Here is an 8675-nt window from a genome sequence, read left to right as displayed (position 1 = left end):
CCATGAAGTTTCAGGTTCGTTCCCTGGCCTTGCTCACTGGGTCAAGGATCTGGCGTTGCCATGAGCTGTGGTGTAGGCCACAGACTCGGCTCAGACCCCATGTTGCTGTGGCTCTGGAGTAGGCCGGCAGCAACAGCTCCACTCAGACCCCTCCATATACCACAAGTGTGGCCCTAAAAAAAAATTAAATTAAAATTTAAAAAAATACATACAAAAAATAATCTGATGGGACCTGTGATGCCTCTGCCCAGGGAACACATACATGTGGAATTTTACTTGTGACTGCAGTGAGTTCAGGGTGTCTTTGGACCCCAGATTACTCCTTAGAGTGAAGAGATGACTCACTCTCTTTGTATTTACAAAGGGACAGTTACAGGTAACATGGGGCAGGATTTAAAGAGGTTCTCTCTCTCTCTCATCTGTCCCCAAAGGGAATTTCACATGGGCTAGTCATGGATTTGGTTCTACCTTTTGTTATTTAGGCTGTTCAGAGAAAGCTTCGCTTCTTTTCAAATGCTGAAACAATCTCAGAGGCATCAGAGATGTCAAGAGTGGTGATAATTGTGCTGTGTAGGTCACTGTGTTGGTTCTGCTTCTTTAGCAAGATTGGATTTTATTGACCCAGACACAGGTAAAATATTTCCTATCAAAAACTCTCTGTCCCATATACTCTATTCATTATTCGATCCACCTGCAGTACTGTCATGAGATGAATACCAAGTGCTCAGTGCTGTTTGAAGAAACAGTTTTCATCTTGGTTACTATGAGCATTTGAAGTAATGATGCAGAAGGCAGAGAGGGAGATGTTTGTTGTCAGGAAAACACAGTGTTTTTTTGTTTTTTGTTTTTTTTTTAGTGGGAGTCCATTCAGGCATCATGATTTCTAATTTAAAGATAGAAAAAACAGGAATCCTCATTGTCTGACTTGCACCTCCAGGTCCTGAAAGTGATAAGAGAAAGTCTGGGCCCCTTCCTTGGCACATGGCTCATTGCAGCAAAGGTGTGTTTTTCATTTGAGCTGCAGCTGGGAAGGTAAACTTGACCATGAACATTAATGTGATGCTAGGGGCATTGTTCATGTATCTATCTCTTTGAGATCCTGTTGTTTTGAAAAGGGGGGTCCTGATAAAACATAAAATTCCAGGAGTTACTGTTGTGGTGCAGTTGAAACAAATCTGACTAAAAACCATGAGGTTGTGGGTTCAATCCCCAGCCTCACTCAGTGGGTTAAGGATGAGGTGTTGCTGTGGCTGTGATGTAGGCCGAGAGCTGTAGTTCCAATTAGACCCTTAGCCTGGGAACCTCAAAATGCTGCAGGTGCAGCCCTAAAAAGAAAAAAACAAAGAAAAAAACACAAAATTCCAGAATCATGGAATCTGCACTCCATTGGCTTGTGTGGCAATTCAATTATGACTTTATATCTAAAAGTGAAATCATAGAGAATTGTCATTTTGATATTTTGGCTGCCCAACTTCCATTTGCTCTCTGAAAAGTACCCAGTCTTGTTTTGGGGAATTACTTTTTCCCCAATGACTCATAACCAGGTGCCCTGTTCTCCCCTAGCCCAGGGGCATGTGTGTGAATCAAAGGAAGTCAGTAGTACCCTCCCTTCTCTGGGATTTCAGTCTTGAGTAGTGTGGCTAAGGGACTGATGATGACTGGAGAGCAGTCATTTCTTATTTATTTATTTATTTATCTGCACATGATTTTTATTTTTTCCATTATACTTGGTTTACACTGTTCTGTTAATTTTCTACTGTACAGCAAAGTGGCCCAGTCACACATACATATATGCAAAGAGCAGTCATTTCTAACAGCAAGTCTCTAACAAAAGCAGCCCCATCCCAGGCCAGTTAAATCAGAGTCCCAGAGGATGAGGTGAAGACGTCAATATTCTTTAAAAGCTTTGAAAATCTCCCCTGATGATTCTATTATGCAGCCTGGATGAGAACTTCTGCCAATGAGGCTGTGCTGGAGCCTCCAGATCTGCCTGGTTTCTACACTTAATTTGATACCCTTCCTGATGAGTCTATGAGTTCTTAAAAGCCTTCCTTTAAGTCCTTGGATTAAATTCATCAGAGTTCATTTCATTCCCTGTAGCAAATGACCCCAATACAAAAATAAAAAACAATCATGGAGTTCCTTGGTGGCTCAGCAGGTTAAGGATCTGGCATTGCCACTGCTGTGGCTCAGGTCGCTGCTGTGGCCATAGTTTGATCCCTGACCTCAGAACTTTCACATGCTGTGGATGTGGCCAACAATAAATAGGTAAATAAAACAAAAAACAATTGCATGAAAATGCTTTACTCTGAACCCAATGCAAGTAAGTCACTTTGCCAAGAAACCCAAAACTAATAGATTTGACAGCTTAAAGCCAACAAATTTTATTTTCCTAATGGAAAAGCCTAATCCACTCATGAAAGATAAGCCCATTATTCCACCAACACAGACTGGGGATTTGCATGGTATTAGGACAGTTTTTTAAGAATCCCTGGAAGACTTTAAGCAAAAAGACCCTGTGAGTACCAACATGTCCCCCTTTCCTTCTCTACCTGCTAGAGATAAATTAACATGTATCCAAATAGCTAGCTACTGCCAGCAACCATGTACAAATGAGGGATTTTGCAGGCATACTCTTCAAAGGAAGTTGGCATCAGGAGGGCTTTCTGGACCTTCCAAGAGGTTTAAGCATTTCAGATTTCCCAGGTGGCATCACAGGAGTGGAAATTGTATCTTTGAGAATGAGAGGATGAGTGGTCAGGGAAAATGGAAACTTTTCCAAAAGCCAGATTTCATTTTGATTGTGTCCCAAATCCAGAAAAGAGCCACTTTGGCTTGATGCTTCTCCCCTGGGTACAGGGCTGAATTTCAGGCTTGAGAACAAGTGTGCAGAGGCATCCTATGAAGCTTTCCCATGAGAAGAAATAATTTGTAATTTGTGAATAATTTATTTGCATTTACAGTCACATGGTTTTTAATCATAGTCAAATATTGAAGCAAAGTGATCTTGATAGGAAATAAATGCATTATTTATTAAGTGTGAAGAAAGTAGCACTATGCCTTATATAAAGATTCACACACATCCCGTCCTTAGGAATTGTTTTCAAGTATATTAACAGCAGTCCTAGGCACTTTCAGGTATCACAAGTTGGAATGCAATTGTCACTTTTTTTTGTCTTTTGTCTTTTGGGGGCTGTACCCATGGCATATAGAGGTTCCCAGGCTGGGGGTAGAATCAGAGCTGTATCTGACAGCCTATGCCACAGCCAGAGCACCACAGGAACTGAGACGCATCTGTGGCCTATACTACAGCTCCTGGCAACACCAGATCCTTAATCCACTGATTGAGGCAGAGGATGGAACCCACATCCTCATGGATCCTAGTCAGGTTTGTTAACCACTGAGCATGCCAGGGACTATGAAATTGTCACTTTAAAACTCTCAGTTCTCCTTTCACTTGTAGACAAACAGCCCCTGAAGTCATTGGACTCCTTTAAACATATCTGTGAAGTAGGGGCTCAGGATCCCAGGATCTCTGGTTTGGACAGCACTGGAGGGGGCATCAATGGCAGCTGTTGAGGCAGTGCACAAGCCCAAAGCACAACTTTTGAATTCTACTCCCAGACATGTTCTTCCCATTTCTGTACAGATGGCATCTTCAGTGTGGAGGCCGTTTCAGCATCTCCATTGCCTTGGTGAGTTCAGCTTGATGGTCAGCTTCCATCTCCATGTTGTATTGCCTCATGGTCACTCAAGGGGGCACCACTGTCATAAAGTCATCTGATGTTACCACTTGTAAGAGCTGGGAGTATGGGGTGACTGTTTCCCTATCTAAGTCTTGGGAACTAGCTATTGACTGTTAGTGTGATGCTTTGTGAGTCCATTGCCTTGAGGCCCCAAACAAACAGGCACTTGAAATCAGACCAGAGACAAGGTGTGTGAATCTCAGGCTCTGGAGATATTTCAAACTGATATCTGTCAGTTCACATGCTCCAAATGTATGTTTATAACCATGTGTGTGAGATGTATGTACACATATACATGTGTCTGTTGGGAAGTAGGAAACTGGAAATAGAGGATATTGTAACCTCAAAAAAAAAACTTTAGATAGGCTGAAAAATAGGTAAGAGGCATTTTCTTACATACCAGTAAATGAGTAGAAGTTGTCAGGAGTGATTCTTTTTTTTTTTTTTTTTTTTTTTTGTCCTTCTGCCTTTTCTTGAGCTGCTCCTGTGCCACATGGAGGTTCCCAGGCTAGGGGTCAAATCAGAGCTGTAGCCACTGGCCTATGTCAGAGCCACAGCAACACAGGATCTGAGCTGTGTCTGCAACCTAATCCACAGCTCATGGCAATGCCAGATCCTTAACCCACCGAGCAAGGCCAGGGAATGAACCCGCAACCCCATGGTTCCTAGTTGGATTTGTTAACCACTGCACCGCAACAGGAACTCCAGGAGTGATTCTTATATTCAGTTACCATCAGCTTTGCCAGGCCACTGTAATAACTGCTGAACAAGTTCTCTTACTTCCACTCTTGCCTTCATCCTCTCCCACAGTGTAATCCATTCTTCACAATACAGCCAGACTGATCTTTTAAATATGGTAGGAAGATTATCTCACGCTCTCATTTAAAGCCTTTGATAGCTTCCTCACCCTCCCTCCATCTGTTCCTCCCTCTGTCATTTTCTCTCTCTGTTTTTGGCTGCACCCATGGCATGTGGAAGTTCCTGGGCCAGGGGTCAAAACCACACCACAGCAGCAACCCAGGGTGCTTCAGTAACAATGCCAGATTTTCATCCTGCTGTGCCACAGGGGAACTTCTGCTTTACACCTCAATAAAGTAAAACCCAAACTCCTTATGGTGACCATAAAGCCCTACAATCCAATGCCTGCCTTTTTTTCTAGTCCTACCTTGTAGAATTTCCCCTTTGCTTATCACATTCCAGCCACAGTGGCTCTCTTCCCACTCCTTAAACATGCCATCCTTGTTCCTCCTACAGACCCTTGCAGTTGGTGTTCTCTTTGCCCTAGATCTTTCCCCACATCTTCCCATGCAACTCTTTCTTATCACTCAGATCTTAGCTCCAGTGATACCTCTTCCAAGAAGCTTTGCCTGACTGCCCAGACTAAGGTAGCCTGGCTCTCTTCAGCTCCTCAGCCTACTTTCTGTACTTCATAGTACTTACTGCTTTTGTGTTCTGTTCAACTGCTTTCTCCCACTAGTACCTAAATGCCACATGAGGAGGGACTTAAAAAAATTCATTGTTGTATCTCTAGTACTTAGAATTTTGCCCAGCCCAAAGTGCGTAATGGTAAACCCCAAAGTAAACTTTACTATGTGGCCTCAACATTCAAAGAGTTAACTTAAGGAGTTCCCACTGTGGCTCACTGATAAAGAGCCCAACTAGTATCCATGAGGATATGGGTGTGATCCCTGGCCCGGCTCAGTGCATTAAGGATCTGGTGTTGCTCTGAGCTGTGGTGTAGGCCACTGACCTGTCTCAGATCTGGTGATGCTATGGCTGTGGTAGAGGCCGGCAGCTGTATTTCCAATTCTACCCCTAGCATGGGAACTTCCAAGTGCCTCAGGTGTGACCCTTAAAAAAATAAAAAAGAAAGGGTACCTTAAATTGCCTCACTTCAGTGTGTAACTTTATTAATACGCAAGTGATATGCTTTTTGAGAAAACTAAAAAAATCATTTTTGCAGCTCATATAAAGCCCAGTTATCTTGCAGCCACATTTAGGTAGGTATGATGTCACTTTCAGAGAAACATTACTCTGTCCAAAATAATCACAAAGGAATTAGAATCTTTACTGCAGTCTGAAAGCTGCAGTAAAGCAAAAACTCTGAAGCACTTCTCAGATATCATCTTTCTTCTTTTTGTTCTTCCCTAGTACTTCTAAGGGTGGAAGATTGAAATCTATTTATTAATACTTTCCCTTTTTTCTCACTATATATACAAAAATAAATTTTGATAATTAAAATGTAAAAGCACAATGTAACAAAACAGTATTCTGTCACTACAGACACATTTTATATTTACTTAAACTTTCTTCAAAAGTGCCAGTGAAGTTTGTGTTGAATAAGAATGTGCACTGAAAATAAAAGTCCAATAAAACTTAAATAAGCAATTAAAATAATAGCTGTTGCACCACACTTGCCAGATCTTGATGTTTATTTGCGCTATGATGCCAGATTGACCTGGATTCAAATCCTAGTTCTGCCATTTGCTGTGTGATCTTGGACAAGTCATCTGAGTTCTCTGAGCCTTGATCTTCTCACCTATAAAATAGAGATTCTAATAATGGTCAGATTATAGCATCCTTTGTAAGAATTAAATGAGGTTATGTATGGCAGCTATTTAGCCCAGTTCTGGACTTCAATTACTTATTAAATAGATCCATAACATCTGGAAAATCATCAGTGAGGGTTCATTTTAACAACATAAATTACTCTTGTTAATAGGACTGGGAATTATGTCTAGGGACTTTCTGGGAAGCTTGTCACACCCTCTGTCTCCACCCCTCCCCACCAGGGCCCACCTCAGATTCCCTCTGTCCTTCCTCTTTTCAGTTTCTTCTGTCAGTCTGAACCCAATGGCTTCATTGAGAGGAGATGTGCCATTGACAGCTTGTGTTCTAATTAGAATATGATGTGTGAGTTGCCTTACTCAGAATCCAGCTGGCTGGACCTTTACGTCCTTCTCGTGTAGCGTATTTCCCAGCTTATGGTGGGGATGACTCATATATACTTCATCAAGTCTGGGTTGGCTTAAAGATCTGAGAACCAGCTTGGATAGCTCAACTGGAGTCATATGTAGAGCTTCCACAATTCTCCACTGCATGGTCTCACCATATTTCCAATTTATGATTCCTCATAGCATGGAGGTCTCAGGGCAGCTGAACTTCTTACATGGCAGCTGGTTTCCTCCCAGAGAGAAAGCAGATGCTGCCAGGACTGTTAAAGCCTGGACTCTGAGGTCCTGGCACATTTCTTTCATCACATGCTATTAGTGAAAGCAATTATAAAGCCAGCCCAGATTCAGGTGGAGTAGAGACTCCACATGTTGATGGAGTATGTGCATACAGGGAGGGGAGGAACAGTCAGCAGCTGTCTTTAGAGATGATCTGCCACAGTGAGAAATTTCCCATTCTCTTCCTGCATAGGGGTGATGCGAGGGGATAGACCCTGACCACACAGAGCACTCCCTGCAAGACCACAACTCCTAGCTCCTTGTCTTTTTCTTACCTTAACCCATGAGCTAGAGAGGTATGAGGGCTGATTCTTCACCCTGATGTAAGCCCTGTGAGGGAAGGGAGGTGGATGACCCTAATCAGGTAGCTTTTTGAGCATAAATCTGAACACTTAGAGACTATTTTTCTCCTGAATCATTGCACTGAGCAATTAAAAGACAGACTCCCACTTGACATTCTGCTGAATGGAAAAAAATCCTCCCCTCTTTCCCTCCATGTTAGCTTCTTGGTTATTTTCTCTATCCAGCATGTACCAGCCTTCTCTATCCAAATTCAGGAGCTGAGGAGATTCAATTTCTTATTAAATAGATCATAACATCTGAACTTTTATTACTCTTTTGACAAAACTCAGAAACAACTAATGTACTGGATGGCATTCCTCACTATTCAGACCTGTATTCAAATTCTCATAGGTATAACTAATGAGGGACAATTGCATCTTACATATTTGTGTATTGTGGTGGGGAATCTATAGTCCCTCTCCAGAATGTAAGCTTTATTGAAGACAGGGTCTGTGTCCTTACCTTATGGCTTATTTAGTACAGTGCTGGCACATAGCAGATACTCCAGATACTCAATGAGTAGTTGTCGATTGAAAGAGTGAAGAGATTGCTCTATGCAGAGGCTTACTGTTCCCTGAAACCAGAGTGAACCTGCACATATCTCCATTTTGGTTTTGATATATCTGACTTTTTTTTTTTTTGGTTTGACTTTCAAGTCCTCTGAAGTTTTGCTCTTACCCTTCACCACATATTCAACCCTGTGTCATAGTCCTCTCCCTTTGCTGGTATCGGGTTACTCTCGCTAGCTTCCACATTCAGCACACTTATTTTTTCCTTTGCTGTCTTACTCCTATCTCCCACTGTACCAACCATACACAGTTATTACCCCAGTTTCACAGATAGGAATACTGAGGCTTCTTATAAAGAGGAGTTTTAGACTGGATTTTCCAGGGTAATAGGAGATATCATCTCCATTTTATAGATTAGAAAAGAGGCTTACAGGGGTTAAGTGGTTTTCCAATGTGGAGTCAGAATTTTTTTTTTTTTTTTTTGCTTTTTTAGGGCCACACCTGGGCCATGTGGAGGTTTCCAGGATAGGGGTCAAATCATAGTTGCAGCTGCCAGCATACACCACAGCCACAGCAATGCCTGATCCTTAATCCACTGAGTGAGGCCAGGGATCAAACCCAAATCCTCACAGATACTAGCTGGGTTCATTACCAATGAACCACAATAGGAACTCCCTGGAGTCAGAATTTAAATCTTGAGTTTTCTACCTCTATATCTGGTTCTCTCATGGTGTTGATATGAGAATTAAATGAGACAAAGTATGTATAAACCCACCCTCCCAAACACAGTGACTGGAATGCAAAGGCACTGAAAACAGTTTCATGATAAAGAAGTCAAATTCATTCCC

The 8675-nt window shown here is 42.1% G+C and overlaps 1 long non-coding RNA gene across 1 annotated transcript; it reads left to right on the top strand.

Moving 5' to 3' along the window:
- Positions 1 to 519: 519 nt before the first annotated feature.
- On the top strand, positions 520 to 3764 carry LOC146398966 (uncharacterized). Its single transcript, XR_014818213.1, has 3 exons — positions 520 to 631; positions 938 to 1000; positions 3464 to 3764. It is a non-coding gene; the product is annotated as an uncharacterized LOC146398966 (long non-coding RNA).
- The last annotated feature ends 4911 nt before the right edge of the window (positions 3765 to 8675 follow it).

Source organism: Sus scrofa, chromosome 10, assembly GCF_054392235.1.
Source record: "Sus scrofa isolate SSC_HxYL_T2T_F1_AM1 chromosome 10, Sscrofa_HxYL_maternal_Yorkshire_Landrace_v2.0, whole genome shotgun sequence".
NCBI classification, from domain to species: Eukaryota; Metazoa; Chordata; class Mammalia; order Artiodactyla; family Suidae; genus Sus; species Sus scrofa.
Note: the sequence above shows the minus strand (reverse complement) of the source record. Positions and strands in the feature narration are given on the sequence as shown.